The following is a 17,221-nucleotide window of genomic DNA, read 5'->3' on the forward strand; positions in this document are numbered from 1 at the left end:
GACTCCCAGCTCAAATTGCCCTGTCCAAGGACACTTGCTTGGGCTGCTGTCTTGGAGTCAGAAACTGCTGTATTTCACTGGCTCCAAATGAATGCCTCTCAAGAAGATGGAAGATAGTCCTGGGAGGTGCCCCTGGACCCCTGGAAGAAGTTGAGGGATTGTGTTTCTTCTGTTGGGAACTTTTTTTTTCCTAGAACCTGGAACTGGGTGATTACTGTATTTAGTGCAGGCACATTTTATGGGACGCATTTGCAAACCTGCCTTGAATCATCTGAAAAGCCATCTCTGTGTGAGGGCCCAGGAGCTCATGTGTTCACAACACCTGCTCTATAAGACCTCTTATTTTTGTTCAAGCCTGCATGCTCCTTTCAGAAAGAGAGCATTTTGGCCCTCAGTTGGTAGCAAATAGATGATGGATTGAGTTCCCCCTGCCCCAGACCCAGCACACCTGCATGTGATCTGCTAGATCTGCTGTTGGGTGATCTTAGTGTTCAGTAAGGCAGAACCCCTTTGTAGCGCTTCATGGTGAGGTTATAGTGTGACCGTGGTGCATTTGCCTTGTGGATGACATGACTGAAGGACCTCCGTGATGGTCCTCTTCCCTCTGGGAGGGCTTCGGAGACTGACGTCAGGCCAGAGAGCACAGAGCTGGTCTCCGCCTGAAGAGGGATTTGGGATGCCTGAAGGCCTTCAGCGTGGACACAGGTAGGTTCCTCCAGTTTGGGGCACCCTGAGTCAGACGGTCTGAGGAGTGATCTAGCAAGGCCCTGTAGATGTGGCCAACACTGTCCTTTCAGGGTTATGTGCACAGCTCTGGAAACCTCTTCCCCCATGTAATCCTGCATGTTTCCCAGGCTTTTGAAACTTGCAAAGGTTTAAAGAGGTTTCTCTGCACAGGGCTAACCTGCTTGGGAGGCGGGGTAGATTTAGGAGGGGGACTAGTGGAGCTCCAGCCCTTCGACTTAGCTGCTGTGTAGCCACGCAGGTTTACACAGCACCTGCGGTCAGCCCAGGAGCTTGCAAACTGCACCGGCTCCTCCCGGAGCACAAAGAGATGCTTTCCCTGCACACACCTTCGTTTAATGAGCAGTAACTTCCCCCTGTAGACAAGCCCTTGGGCTGCGACAAGCGGCCATCCACTATTCTGTGTTTGTAGGGTGCCTGGCAGGTCCTCGCTTTAGGTTGGTACTTAGGCGGTATTGTAGTAAATTATAAAAGATCCTCTCTTTGATGCCTTGTGGGAGAAGGCACTGGGCCTGATTTCCCCCTGCCTTGTTCCTTGTGTTGTGATTCGCACAAGTCGCTATAAACTGCTACCATGCTGATTTGGTAACCACTTTGCCACAGGTATAAATTACAACCCTGGGTGCACAGCAGTGGGGGAATGAGGCCAACCATCTCTAAAGGTCAAAGGAGCATTCATCACACTGCCAAGTCTACTGTGACTTCATTGTGACTTCACATCAATCAAAGTGCTGTTGTTGTTAAAGAATTTCAAATCGATACAAAATAAATAATAATAATAAAAAGAGCCACACTTTCCTTTTCTGCTCCTTTGTTCTGTGCAGAAATGTCTTGTCCTCTAGTCTTCCCAGACAATGTTCCTGGGTGTACAGGTTACAGGTATAAGTGTACTTAGCTAGCAGCAGAGTACAAAGGGGTGGGATCATTCTCAGCCAGCCTAAAATAGAAGGGAGCAGTGGTTAGAAACAATCACTATAACTGTGACTTCCTCAAACAGCATGGCTCTGATGTCAGATACTGGGAAAGAGGAAGCAACGGTTAGCATGCATGATGGTTTAACCAAAGGTGCAATTTGTTCCAGCTTTCTGATGAAAGGCTCTCCCTTGTAAAAAGGAAATATGAGTGGAGCAAGCAACTAATGTTAGAGATCGCCAGCTGTACAGAAGTAAATGAGGAGCAGATTCGGTCACCCTCAGCTGCCCGGCACAGACTGCAAGAGCACATGCTTGCTCTCAGTTCTCTCCTCATATGCCTCTGCTTTGATCTGGAGAGAGCCTGCCCCCACCCCCAAAAAAACAGAAACTCCTACTTGATAAGGTTAAATTACAGTTCCTAAAAAAACCCCAAACTGAAATAATGTAAAAACAAAGATTATGCTATGTTTGACAACTGTATCAGGATTTTTGTCTACTGCTTGTTTTTGGATTAAAGCATTAAGTTTGCTTTGTTCGATTTGTTACTAAGTTTGAGCAGCTTACAGTTGCTGATTTCTGGGTATGCTGCATTTATCTGAGAAAGCTGATCATGAATCAGTGTCACGTTAAAATATGCCTTTAAAGTTAGGGGAGTGGTTAACTGAGAATGTACTTATGAAATTCTGAATTCTCCATTTGATGCTGCATATCCAACACACATGCACATCCCTGGTGTTTCTGTTGTGTTTCATTTTGTTGTTAATTAGCCATGATCTAACTTAGAAGTTGCCCTGCTTGAGCAGAAGGTTGGACTAGGTGACTCCCAGAGGTCTCTCCCAAGCTGAAGTGTCTCTGTGGTCGCTCTGTGTGACGATGGCTGGCAGAGGAGAGCAGCAGGCAGGAGGATCTGTGGTGAACCTCAGTGCCGCTGCTCTTGTGACCCACTCTCAGCTGATCTGGGCACGTGGTCCCCACTCAATAATATGAAGGAAAGTTAGAAACCTGAAGCTTCCTCTCCATCAGACCTACAGAACTGCATTTATAGAAAAGTGCAGGAAAAGGTAATTTTCCTGCAGCATTTATCAACCATGTGATTGAATTTACATGTTTTATAGATGAGTTATTTTGGAAGTCCAATGGAAAGGAGATCTTTCTGTATCAAAACATAAATTCTACTGACTTTTCACAAGTCTCTGTATGATCACATTGATCTCATCCCTACTACATTCTTTAAGTCTCATAAAAGTAAATTTGCTGGGCCTTCATGACCTGCCAAACAACTGCAGCCATTCTGCCATACCCAAACTAGTGGTCTCTAGGTTTCTAGTGGTCTTTTTTAACACACTTGCATGGCATCAGCTCAAATTCCCTTCTCTGCAGCAATCTGAGTGTCTAAATTCTGCTCAATGGACAACCACGGGACAGTGACATTGACCTATTCAAATGCTGTGAATGATATGAAAAAGCATTAAAAAAAATTCAGTAGGAGTTGTTAAAGGGAAGAAAATTCTATCAGTGGTTTGGGAAGCATTCTTCTCGTCCAAGGAGCCTTGGCAATAGTCCTGTCCTCTTACAGGTATGAAAGATGTGCTGGCCACAGGACTGTCCGGTGGACAGGCTGATGTGTTGTCCATTGGGAGGGAGTGTCTTGATTTTGGGCACGCCTGGAGCATGCACTGCTGCTGTGTGGGGGCTCTGCCCTGGAACTGGAACCTCACCTTTGCTGTGAGTGGCTCTTCGTTCCCATGAACAGCAACACCAGCCTTGTTCACCACTGGTCATGACATCTAGTGGGTTAACCGGTCATCCCCACCCGCTGCGTGCTGCCCATTGCTTACCACCTCCTTGTGCTTTAGCATCTCCCACAGCAGCCCAAGCAGCTTTTGAGAAAAGGGATGGTGACAGCAGCAGGACTGAATGAACTCCCTACCTTGACAAGTGTTGTATGTATGTATTAACTATAATTTTGTAAAGCCAGAAGCCCTGAACATGTGTCAGTTACCTTGTAATGCCAAAGAAAGGAACATTTCTGGCGGTAGTTTGTGAGTGGAGAGATGAGATGCCTTTGCAGGAGCTCTAAAGTGCCCCTGCTGTAGGAGGGGGCTGCCCTCTCCCTGGACAGGCAGAATGAGGAGTCCAAAACTGAAAAGTGAGCAGTTGTGAGGGGTAGTAACTGAGGAGGAAGGCCCACAGCAGAACGGCTTCTTTATCTTCATTTTTATGAACACCTCTTTAACTTCAAAACCTATTCAGCACTTGGTACAAAAGACAAAGCCAAATTTTTTGTGTGTCTAAAGCATTTCTGATGTGTCTCTCAGCATAGCATTTAGTCACCTGTTGCTCCTTTAAAAACATTTTAAGTGGAGTCCTGGCTTGAATTAAGTGGGGCTGCAGGCTCTATTGCCAGTGAGAGTTACAGGCAGAAGTCCATGTTTTTTTGATGAAAATTAAATTGAGACATTTTTATTTAAACAGGAGCATCCCTTAATCAACATAAAGGCAACTCATCCCCAAGTTTGGAAGCTACTGTACCATCAGGTTTGCAGTTTGCAGTAATGGCTTCTCCATTCTCCTGTGATGATTTAAAAAAAATACCTGGATTTTTCTACTGATGTGAGGCCCCAGTTTCATAACTGAAAGACAGTGCAGTGTGCTATCATGTGATGTTATAATTATCAAAAAATGATGCATAAGGTCAAGAGAAATGTGCTGAGTGAACCGGGACATTTGGAGTCTGTAGGCACTCGGCCTTAAGGCTGAAGGACATTAATGCTTTTGGCATCACACAGAACCAGTATTATGTTCATGCTGTGGTAGGGATTTCTTTTTCCATAGACCTCCTGATTGTAAAAGGGGATTCCAAAACTCACATGCAAGCAGCAAGTGTCTCCAAGTACACTGTGGCACCCAGCCAGGAACAGAAACCCCTGTTACTGTCTGCTGCCGTGCTACACTGATTGGACATCGGATAGCCATCCGAGCATGGTGTATCATGGCACTCGGGAGTCATGTGAGAGAGACATCAGGAAACAGTAGCTGACAGTCACATCACTGCCAGTCAGAAAGGGATCGGTGCTTAAAAGGAAGCCCTGGATGCTTTCAGCATGACTGAACCCACTGCTAATCTGCATATGTCTGGTTTAGAAGTCACACCATCATAAAGATGCCATGAGCCAGGCAGTACCCATATGTCATTCGTGTGGTGACAGTTCCTAAATATCCCGTCCCCCACAGCTCTATTCCTAAGCATAAACAACAAATAAGAGGCAAAAGGCAGAGCACACAGGCTGTAAAGCATCCCAGTCCTGATCCCAGTATCTCTGTGTTGCTAGGATTGTTAGATTTTTATACTCTGGTTGTATTTGCACATCCTCTTCATCATTTGAAAAAGAAGATTGTTGCATTTGCCAATAGTGTCTCATTTTAGTCCTAAACCAACATTATTATGTGGGTTGACTGAATATATCACTCTTAATCAGATGCAGAAAGGCATACCTTACCTTCCTGACAGTGTTATGGACCACATACCATTTGATTTAGTCTGGTGACAGGGTTGTAAATGTGGAGCTTCACATCAAGCTCCCCGCCAGGGTGGTGCCTCCTATTCCAGCCTGAATGTAAATACTGCTGGAGGTGGGGGCTTGGTTCTGAGTAACCAGAAGATGAATATCAGTGCTGGTGTGTGTTTGCCTCTGGTTGTGAATGCAAGCATGAGCTTGAAGCAGAAAGGCAGACAATTTTGGACAGATTCATACGGATCATTTTGGCCATATGGCTAAAATGAATCAAAGCTCAAATTTGATGAACCCAGATCTGTGCAGAAGTGGTGAGCAATATACGTGATACATATTTTTTTCAGTGTGTTGACTTCAAGGGAAGACCTGTGTGATGTGACTTTCCAAAATACTTCTCACATGGTAGTGATAAGTTCAGTGATGAACTGTGATTTCTACAGCAGACTGAAATTCAGAAACACAAAAAGGCTTTCATTTATTTTCATATAACAATTAAATTAAACGAAAGTTTCCCAATGAAGACGGCCATACCATGAATCTGTGAACAATTACTTCTTGAACCAGAACTGACTTTACCGAAAGTTTCATTTCTTGCAGGTCTTTGTTTATCTGCTGTGGCAGAGGTAAAAATCTTTGCTCAAGAGGTTGTTGATGAAGTCTCCTGCATTGCATGTAGAATGACAGGTAAAATGGTGGTGAGCAGATCACAGCCCACAATTTGGTTAGCACTCCCAGGTGAGAGGCCTCTGGAGCATAGCTTCAGGTTGCAGGCTACCTGGCAGTCCTTGCCAGAAATGCTCCAGGTTACCAGGGAGGAGGAGGGGAGAAGTTGTGGATATGCAGAACCTTTCTTTTTTCTCTTTTTTCTTTCAGAATCCAAGTACATGAGGCAGCTGTTCCAATTGCAGGTGCTCTTCAGGCTTCAGGCTTCAGTAAAATAGCGCTAGCCCGGTTTCTGCTGGATCTGAATCTGGGATACAAAGTGTATGGAGCCAAAACTAAAGCTGAGTCAGTATGTCTTATCTGGAGCAACCCAGCTATTCTGAGCACTTTCATGTACTAGACTTAATCAGTTTTGTGAGTTTTGTGAGGGTTTTTTTTACTGTGTGTCTAGACAGACCTCATCTATAAGTAAGGCCAAATGCCCCCAAATTCTTAGTTATTAAAAGATGTTTGCATCAAGGTTTCCAAACATGTCTGAAGAAGTTAGGTATCTCAACTCCTACTGATTTCATGGACGCAGTAGGAGTCAGCCAATCGGCCTGTTTAGTCATATTCGAAAATCCCACAAAGCTGTCTTTCAGCAGCTTTGAAAACCTCTCTCCTAGTGCTTTCTAGAGTATGTTGTCATTAATATTGAAAGGTCAGTCAGGGTTGCAGCATTATTTGGACAGGACTGATGTGTGTGGAGGAGACACATGCACATCACAGAGGAAACCTGAGTCCTGCACTGGAATGCACAGCTAAGCCTGTATGGACTTTGCTCTGCATGGATAGAGGCACTTCTCGATGGAGATGGAAATGTAGACTGAGAGTAATATCATTTAAATATAGGCATAAATCCTGGATCAGGACCCAGATATTTCACGCTGAACTAACTGATTTGACTGTGTACTCTTTTTTTTTTAAGAGTATAATTCATGGCACTCAATGCAAAGTTTACTCTAAATAATTCAACAGTTGTGGGCCCTGTAGGTATTATTGCATGATAACTAGCTTTCCTGGATTAATGTTGCTTATTCTACTTTTGAATAAAGCTAAAAAATTAATTGTTACAAGCTCAGAGCTTACCTTGTTTGATCTCACATACCCTTCTTTCTGTAGAGTTGGAACTACAGTGACTTTTGAGGGTTGGGTACAGTGCTTGTCCAAACTCATGAAGATGAATAAAAAATAATATATGTACTTACCTCAAGGACACACTAACAGGAGGCAAGCAAAGTCACCATGGTGTTGATACAGATGCTCCTAGTTGAAATGACATTCTTGGGCTTAGGCATTTGTATTTACTTTATGGGCTGTTAACCAAGTACATAATGTTTTGCCCAGAAAAAGGACTTACATGAGCTGGATTGCTCATTTTGTGGCTTCCATGACATGGGATGGCTTGAAGGAAACTAGTAGCCACTAGAGAAATTCTTCCTTTCAACCTGTCTATCCTACAACAGCCATCTTCTTAGCCCTTCTCACTCTCCATGTTCTCCACTTGATTCTTGAGAATTGTTTTCTCCTCCTTCAGTCTTCCACCATAAACTTCCTATGTCAGAGTAGGAAGGGGGAGACAAGGGGCATACACATAAGAAGGAAAAGTACTGTGAGGAAAAAAGAAGGCCTGCAAAGCCTGGAAGAAGAGTGGTATCCGGGAAGAAGGAAAACCCCTGGACAGCAGATAAGGTGAATGAGGGAGTTGGCAACGTGTAGTTACTAGCACAGTGGGGCAGCAGTGTCACTTTTGCTGGTCAAGATCTGTGCAAAGCCTTGGGCCAGACAAACTCAGACAGCTCAGATTTTCATCTCCTCTTGACTTATGTGTAAGGTCTGTCTCAGTGGTGCACTGCCTACCAAACCTGATCATGAGTATACAGCATAAATCAGGATATGCAAATCTTTGTGTGTGGGCATCTCTCACCCTGATCCGCCTTTATCCTTATCATTTCTGTTCATCACCTGCAAGCGCATAGTGCTATCTGCTCACCAGAGCATTTTTTGATGAAGAGTATTTGTGATGATGGCTGGTTGTATAGCAGGGATGGTAAAATGCTTTGGTGATTTTTGTCTTGTAACGATTGCTGCACCAGGAAGCTTCGGTATTGGTTTTGTCTTGTTAGAGGACAGAGAGTGCCTGCGATCAGGTCTGTGGTGAGCACATGCGTGTCTGTCATTACTGGTCAGAGCTAACCAAGCCAGACAGAGAGGTGGAAATTTCAAAGAGTTCAGTTTCTGCACACTTTGTGACCACAGGTAGCTGTGTAGAGGGATGAAAACTCCCTCCCTGAGCTCGATCAAGGCGAAGTCTGTACTTTGGACATGGCCCGCTGCTGAAGAGCTGTGGAGAGACACTCTCCTGGAGGCCACAGTGGTGGCAAGAGGAGGCAGCTGCCCCCAGGAGGCTCCACTGCCCCAGCTCTGTGCCCACCGGGATGACCGGGGGGTGTGGGGGTCCGTGGGTTGCGGAGGGGAGCAGAGCGGCCGTGCGGGTGGGGCCCGGGTGTGGGGTGCAGAGCTGTTTTACAGTTATTTTATGGTGGCAGCAGGCCGGGAGCGATGTTCCGGGGGTGCCAGTGAGCCGCCCTGCTGCTCTGCCCCCCCCTCATTCCCCTGCCCGCCTTTATGCCTCACTGCATGCTCCAGAAGAGGTACAGTTTCTGCTTTCCCACTTTCTCTATATACCTTTTTTATGGCTCAGTGTTTGCCACCCCCTCCCCCCTTTAATTTTTTTTAATATACCCTGGAGGCTCTCACTTCTCTTTCCTTCTTCCCCAGGGACATGAACAGCAGCAGTGACTCCTCCGGAGTTAGCCGGGAGAGTGAGGCACAGAAGAGTGAGTTTGGAGCAGTTTTCTTTTCTTAATAGAGTCATGCGAATGGCTCCCTTTTTTTTTAACACACTGCTCTTCCATCTTTCCAGAGCTGACCCATATAACAGCGCCACCTTCACACACGTTTTGTGTGGATAAAAAAATCAGCTTTTTTTCATGAGCCATTTGTTCACCCCCCAGAAGGGCAGAACTGAAAAAAGGGAGGAGACGGTCATTGGATTAGGGTGTCCTAATGTCAACACCAGGAAAACAGTAATGAGAGAGAAGGCAAAGGGGCAAAAGCATACAAGGAATGAAAAGAAAAATGCTGGATGCGCTGTAGTTTTGAGATAATGGAGGAAAGGTTATTTGCTAGAGGAATGTGGAACCTGGAGGTTAAGGGGCAGCAGATGTTAAGTAAACAAACACATTTGAGCTTATAGTCTTCTGGCTTTTCTACCATCCACTGAAGAACTAATTAATGAAAAATCTGGCAGCTTGGATCTCATTGTCCAGAGAACAGACCACAGGAAAATGTGTAAAATTTTGGCAGTGTTTTAGTCATAAGGTCAGTCTAGGCACATGAATACTGCAGCTCATTTAGTTACTCTGTCCTAGGAATTTACATTAAAATTATCTGCATTTTTAACAATCAGCAAATCTGAGACTATGCATTCAGAAGGTCAGAAATTAGCTCACAATTCGATGGGTTTTTTCACTTTATACCAAAATAGCATTGTAGCTATCTAACAAAAATCTAGTTTTGCTTGTATTTTTGAAGCACACTGGTAATATGACAAGAAAGAAGAAATAAATGGGGGATATGTAAACAGGAGAACACTGACATACATATTCCATTAGTGGAGACAATGATATGCAAATTGTCAGCAAGTAAGAAGAGAGGCAGCGTAGAGATCTCATATTTAAATCTAGGAGGACACATTATTAGACCAGTTTTTGTTATAAGTGCTTTCTCATAGTTTTAAACAGCAATGTCCTTTTTATAAAGTATCCTGTTGATTTTGACTGGGGGAAGAGTCCTTCTTACAAACATCATGATGCAGGTAAGAGCTGCTGATGTAAAAAAACCCCAACTCTGTGGTGTACCGAAACACTAAATAAAGGAGAAGTGATATCTGAGGGAGTAACAGGATACCATTGCACTGACCTCATTGTTAATCTTGATATTTATTTGATTAAACATATCCTTTGTTACAGTAGAAAAGAAGTAGTGGCAGAATTGGCTTTTCCCTCCACCAGATTGTTGCAGAATCTAGGAACTTTGCCAATGAAATTACAGGGGAGTTGGCTGTGGAGTATGTGAGGCCTCAATCCCAGATCTAGGTAAACTGAGGCATAACCATATCCTCAGGAAGGAGGACAAGGCAGTATTTCCAAGCATATAATTACTATAGAATGTACAATGGGAATTGCAATACATTATCTTTGCCCCAAACAGTAATGCAATTACCAGTCTAGGTTAGAAGTCTAAACCATATCTTCTCTCTACCTGATCTTGGCTGAATTTTACAGCAGATATAGAATAGAAAGGGATGTTAAGGAAGTATAAATAGAGGGTTAGCTATATTCATGTTAGAAAATGTAGCATTCAAACAGAAATTCCTAGAGACATCTTTTTATAGAGAGGAAGACACAGGGATGGATATTCCATGTGTTAGCATCTAAGAACAAGAAATACATATTCACCCTTTTCCATAGCACACTGTGAAGACATCACTGACAGGCAAGAGAAGGGGGCATGGGCAACTGCAGGGCAGGGAGTTCTCAAACATGACTAGAGTCAACATTCCCAAATAATTTAAACATTAAAGTGACAAACACAAAGTCAGTCTCCCTCTCTCTGGTGTGAGGCAAGCAATAGCGCTGTGTTTCTGCTCATTTGCTTCCAGCTTTCTGAGCAAGCAGCCCACAACAATGATCTGATGCTCTCAGTGTCACTAAAATGGAATCTCAGATATTAATCCCTCATGTGCACAGGGTCACATGTTGGTTTTGGGACACCATGGGTAAGGTAAAGAAGGACAAGCCTGAACAGACTGCACAGCTGAAATACAACCCTTTTATATCATATCCATCATGTGTTTTTTCCAGGGGGAAAGGCATGATCAGCAGGGATGCTAAGCTTTTTAACCTTGAATGACATCCTGTGATAAGCCCAGGCATACAGGAAAAGAAAGAGGCAATGGCTTCCACCCACCAGAAGTCTTATATTTCCACAGTGCTGAGGCTGTGATAATTACGACGCATCCAGCTGGTGCTATTATTCAGCCATTCCTGCAGGAGAGGGTCAGTCATAAGCAGCATAAAGATTGCTACAAAACTTCACGGCGGCAAAAAGTTAATTAACAAAAAGCAGTTAACTATTCCTATGAATGGCAGGAACAACTTCCACAGCCATGTGATTATATTTGCATTCAGTGCAGTGCTTAAGATGCCTTGCTTATGGGCCAGAAGCCCACTGTGCAAAGTGCTGCATGAAACGGGTGAATGGAAAAAGGAGAGAACAAACTCATAGTGGCAGTTGTCAGCCTGCTCTTGGAGGAACAGTTGTTGCAGTTGAGCCAGTGCCAGTATAAAACTTGCAGTGGGAAAAAGGGGGGAAAGAATCACAGCATCAAGAGAGCATCAGCAAAACTATTAGTAGGGGGAAAGGACAAAAGGTTGAACGCAGAAGCTGATGGACTGGAAGATGCATGAATGCCAGGTGAGGGATTGTATCCAGGAGCAATGGATAATGCTGAAAGAGACTTGGTCATGATAGGAGGGGGAATTTAACAACAGAGGGAACAAAGAGAGAGACTATGGCTTGATGAGGTGAGAGGGAAAGTTGAGGCATGGCTGCAGACAGCATGAAGACACAAGTGCAAATAAACTAAAACCTATAGGATCAGGTTGTCATCAGCACACAAGCATCTGCATCCGAAGATGAGTGAGGGTGGAAAGAGGATGAGGAACTCTCCAAAATTTCTTAGGAGACACAATCTGAGGAGAGTTATGGCTGAGAGCAATGTGGGAGCAGAGAAAGGGCTTGGATACAGGGTTATTCAAAAGAGCAGAAAGGAAGAAGAAAAGAAGAAAGAGAAAGGGAAGGGAGCGTGAGAGAAGAAGAGGCATCTTTGTGAAAAGGTGGCCTCAGTGACAATGACAGCAGAAAAAATGCATGTTTCTGTCAGGCCTGGGAGATGGTGGAGAAAATAGTTTGGCTGTCTGCAGTAGGTTTAGAAATGCTATGGACATGCAACAGACTTCCAGGGACAGGAGGGAAAACCTGAGTAGAGAAGCATTCACATTGGGCATGTTGCCATCAGAGGTTATAGCAGGAGAAGCTAGTGAGGGCAGCAAAGAGGAGTGTGGAGACGGACAGGCAGCCAGGTTGGGTCAAGTGTCATCAGAGGTGTGACAGAGGAAGGACAAGGTAGGGTCTGTGTTTGTGTTACCGAGTAAGGTGAGAGGTGGGAAGAGCAGCAGACAGAAGTGTGAGTGGGACAGAAACCAAAAAAAAGGGCTCAAGCAGAGCAAGTAGGCAAGAACTGTATGTGGGAGGAGCTCTTGGGGAGTAACAAAAAAGCTAGAAAGCTGAGTAAGTTTCATCTGGGGGGAAAGGGGAGCACTGTGAAAGTTATTGTGGTACTTCCTTGCGTAACCTTTCTTTGTAAGGAGAATGGAAGGGGTAGTTGAGATTTCTTAGCAGGGGTACATGAGAATTAAGCCTGAGGTAATAATTTTATCTTAAATGCATGGTTTTTTACATCCATCTTTGTGGCAAAATTGTACGTAGTGACCTTTTCTGCAGTCTTCTCTCCAGCACCTCATTTTGCCAGCTTTTGGAGAAAAAGAACTTGTCTTAGACCATTCCTCAGTGCTTTCCTGGGCTTCTGGGCTTTGGTAGGATAGCTGTCTGCAGTTATTTTTAGGTGATGTATAGATTTGCATTTCTTCAGCTGGAATTTCCTTGTTGTTTTCAACCCTACTAGGTTGTCAATCTCAGATCTTCCCCAAATGCTTGAAACTGTTCTTAAAACATGCTCTAAAGACTTTTCATCGATCCCACCGTTCATCCAGCTTCTTCCCTTTCTGCCTGTAGACCAGCTGTACTGGCTAGGATGTCATTATAGGAATCATCACACCAAATTTCTGTTAGCACTCTTAAAAATGCATGTTCTGTCAATGACTAGAAGTGTTCATTTTCCTTGCCTTTGTGTTCAGACAGCTTCCTACATTCATACTTTCCTTTTTCTTCTAAATCTTTTGCCTCAGACAGAGTTCATTTTCTGTCTTGCTTTTTATGTTAGAAATACACACCACGTCATTTGAGTTAAACAAAAAAGTCCCCTATTCCTCTTCCCCTACACTGTTTGAATAGAAGCCTGTGTAAGAAGCCCTGCCAGCTTTGAAATGGGAAGGCTGGTAATTTTTTTGCTTACATGGAGATCATTTTAATCCAAACAGACTCTCATTACGAAAGATATAAAGGACATTCCATTGCTTCTTGAGTCCAAAACACTCTTAAACTGACACATTTACCACTTGGTCTCAGTTTGCACAGCACAAAGCACATAAGAGTGCTTTGTCTGCAGTGTTATAATGCTGTTCTTTCAGAAAGCTGATAATTCTCTAGCCTGAGCTTTGGCATGATCTCACTAACAAAGCTCAGCACATGGGCGATAGGGTACATATCTGAGGGATGCCTTATGTCAGAGGCCTTAGTTTGTGATAGCACTAAGTGACCCCTGTCCTTTCTATATGCCTTCAGCCAATGTGAGACAACGTGAGCTACAATCACAAGCATCCTTTACACGCCAAGACTTCAAGCCCAGATCACTATCATCAACAACTACTTGAAGAGTCTTTACAAGCTAATTGGGCTGTAAACACTGCTTTCAAATCTGTAGGAACTTATTTATGGCCCTGAGAAATTCAACCTCAGCTTTAATGAAAGGCCAAAACCAAGGAGGGAATCTGCTCAAGACACCATTGGTCTAATCACTGACTATCTCTTCATGTATTAACTGTAGTGTCTAGAAAGAGGATGATTTGGACTGGGCAGCAACTGCCAATCTTCCTGAAGAGAAGAAATAACTTTGTCTGAGGATACTTGATCGTTTTCTACCTGCCAGTCATATAGGTGAGAAGGTGAGCCTGCAGCTATCTGCACAGGCTGCTCCAGCTCCTTGCAACCCTTATTAGCACATAAACTATGGCATATGCGCTATAGTTGCCAGGTACTTTAGCTTTTGGACTGCATACAGCTTTTGAACATTACTGTTATAAATTGAGACCACAATGGACTATAATTCACTCTTTATTAATTATAGCAAGTAGAATATGAGCAAAGACAGCGCTGGACGGCAGGGGAGTCTGCGCTCCGCCAACTGCCGTGCTGAGTAGTTCAAACAGTCCCCTTTTTATACATCTTTACTTCCCTGCTCATGAGGTAGTGGAGGTACTCCGCGCATGCTTCAGTTGTTGTTAGGGGGGTCGTTTCCTGCCTCCTGGTATTTGTTGAGGCTGAAGTAAGAAGTCTTCCCTCTTTGTCTCATAGTTGATCTTTCACTCATATATCCTTATATGGGCTGTCTTGTCCTGTTTCTTGTCGCTTTCCTGGAAATCTGGTGTTTATCTTGCATGAGCAGTATCTGGTTCAGTTTGTGTGAGCGATTACAGTTATCTTATCTCACACAGGCGGCGTCCAGTGGTTGTTTGCATGAGTGGTTTCTGTCGTCTAACTTTACCTTGAGCTTAACATAAATCTTAATAAACAATACCTTAGTCCATAGTTTCTCACAATCCCCCCTTTTTCTTTTTATCCTATTGTTTATTAGGTGCTACTTTCATCTTCATTCTTGTAAACAATTTCTTTTTCACAATTTTGACATTTATTATAGCACTCACAATAATGATTTTCGCGTGGCATAATACATTCACAATAATTTTCATCTTCATTATTAGATACACTTTCATATTCTACTCTCGAGGTTAAAATAAGCAATTTAGCTGTGTCAAACCGTTCTTTAATAAAATGAAAAATATAGCGTAATATACAAGGCCCAAATATAAGTCCCAGGATCAACATAATAAGCGGTCCTGCTAAAGCCGACAACAAAGTGGTTAGCCAAGGTGAAACATTAAACCAGTTTTCATACCATGACCTGCCCGCTTCACGATCCTTTCTACGTTGGTCTAACCTTTTCCGAAGTTCGGACATGGTGTCTTGGACAACTCCCGTATGGTCAGCAAAAGAACAACATTCTTCATTGAGAGCTACACATAACCCTCCTTCCTTCAAAAATAATAGGTCTAATCCTCTTCTATTTTGTAGTACTACTTCTGATAAAGACTTTACTGAAGTGGCTAAATTTTGGATAGATTGTTCTATTTTCGCTAAATCCTCATCTACAGCCATTTGCAAACCTTGTAATTCCTGACCTTGTACTAGAGAGGCTATACCTGTGCCTGCTCCAACTCCACCCGCTATCAGTAGTGTAGCTAGGGTTACCGCTGTAATTGGTTCTCGTTTTTGTCTATTCCGGTCTCCCTCAAAGTGATGCAATATTTCTTCCGAGGTGTGATAGATTAGACGAGGAACAATAATTACCTGCACGCAAAACTGAGATTGATCAAACACATTTAGAGATAGACAAGGCGTTATTCCGATGTCTGAACAAACCCATTTAGCTCCTGGTGTCGGGATAGCCCATTTGTCCTTTTGATTTTTGTGTTTCTCTATATTGGTATTAGTGACTGTTCGGTTGCATAAAGGCTGATACTTTTCAGGCACTGTACCTATACATTTTCCTTGACCCGTTACTAATTGAATAGTAATTCCTTGCGTATGATTCCTCCGGCCATCCCATGGACATTCTCGTGGGTTTGAACCGTTAGACCATCGAATCCTTCCTGGTTTTCCAATTGCCTCAAAATATGGTGGTCTAATATTATAACATAACCAGCATTCTTCAGTTAAATTTGGTTTGCTTTCATTAAGGGTACGATAAGAGGCTTGCATTAGATTCCATAAAGGGTCTTTGGATTCTAACAACTTTAAATCCCTGGATAAGGAGAATTCAGTCATGGTACCATTAGCTGTTTTCAAGAAGGAGTCTGGGGAAGGGGTTGCGATGTTCACGGGGACAACTTTTTTTTTAGAGAAAGTGGGTGGATTCAGGACCGGATTTGGTCCTACTGGTAAAGGATCGTGGGGTATCCTTTCTTTTATTATTTTGAAAAAGCTTCCTCTATCTGCTCCAGGTTCCCAATATCTAATTCCCCAGGTACGGCCAATTAACCATGTGTCATCTTCTGGTTGTTTAACTTCAATTTCTATTCTGTCGCATTCTGATGGAGATGATTTCACCCCCCTTACAGATCCCCAGACCCCGGAGCCGTCAGATCCATGTTGTGGTGGAATGCAACCTGGAGGTCCCCAAGTGATACTTATATATTTGTCTCCTTTTGTTGGCCAGTCTGAGGCTATTGTCTCGCAACCCCAATAACCGCAATAAAAATGGCCTGGATAGTTGCAATAACTCTTTCCAGGATTGGAAGCTGGACACACATAGAAGGCTTTGGAGTTGGCTTCCGTCGCCTCCCAGCCTCTCTGGATATCGACCGGAATCATTGAGACTAATTGGACAGTAAAATTCCAATTTCCCGGAGAGGTCTGATTTTGTATTAGTCTAGATTCCTGTAAGTTATATAGTTTCCAGAGCATTGGTTCATGGGGGTTTCCATTTGCTTGGGTTATTATCAGTAACAAAACTAGCGGTATACCAGAAAAAAAGGTGTCTGTCAATTTTGCCAATTTAAGTATATTTTTATCATCCCTGGGGAAGTTTGGCCATTGTTGCTTTTGTGTCCCATTGTTCTGATTCTTTTCTCCACAGTTTGTTCCTCCTCTGCCTCGCCCGTCGACTCGGTTGCTTCGAGCCACGGGGTGTACCATCTTCTCGGCAGCAAGGGAATTCTTCAGGAGAACAGCTGTTTTGGGCTTTCTGCCTGTTTATATAGGCTCCCCACTTTACAGCTTTAACTAATGGGATGAGGCAAGGCACAGTTGGTACTTCCCTTCTTACACTTTATAGCCAAGATTTCAGTTACAAAGGGGATTGGTTCATTGGAATAGTAACAATAATATTGGGGGTTTATTCCTTTGGTAAAAATTTCCCACCACTCATGGGATTCTTAAATAATTTCTTGTTTAGATTCTGATTGCTTTGATTTTCACTCAGTGAGAGTTCTTTGGATTTTCCAACACTGTGTGCAAACCCCTATTGAAGGGTATCCACATTCACAGTGAGTCCACCATTTATCCTGGCATACCATACACTTGGAACAAGCAAACGGATAACAATTGCGGTTCAAATTATTATACTTAATTCGTATATCTAGAGTGTTTATATCAACATATTTTCTATATTCAATATTGTGTGGTTGCATGAGTTTAACAATTTCCTTTAGTACATTTTGTATGCTTCCATATATAATATACGAAGAGAGAAATAATTATTGC

At 43.3% G+C, this 17,221-nt stretch overlaps 1 long non-coding RNA gene across 1 annotated transcript in view; it reads right to left on the reverse strand.

Annotated features, from left to right (window-relative positions):
• Positions 1-564: 564 nt before the first annotated feature.
• LOC141923122 (uncharacterized) overlaps positions 565-17,221 on the reverse strand; it is an 81,672-nt gene continuing 65,015 nt past the window's right edge. Inside the window, exon 6 of the long non-coding RNA XR_012623192.1 lies at positions 565-1,681. This is a non-coding gene — a long non-coding RNA (uncharacterized LOC141923122). The remainder of the gene's footprint in view (positions 1,682-17,221) is intronic.

This window comes from Strix aluco, chromosome 1 (genome assembly GCF_031877795.1).
Source record: "Strix aluco isolate bStrAlu1 chromosome 1, bStrAlu1.hap1, whole genome shotgun sequence".
NCBI lineage: Eukaryota > Metazoa > Chordata > Aves > Strigiformes > Strigidae > Strix > Strix aluco.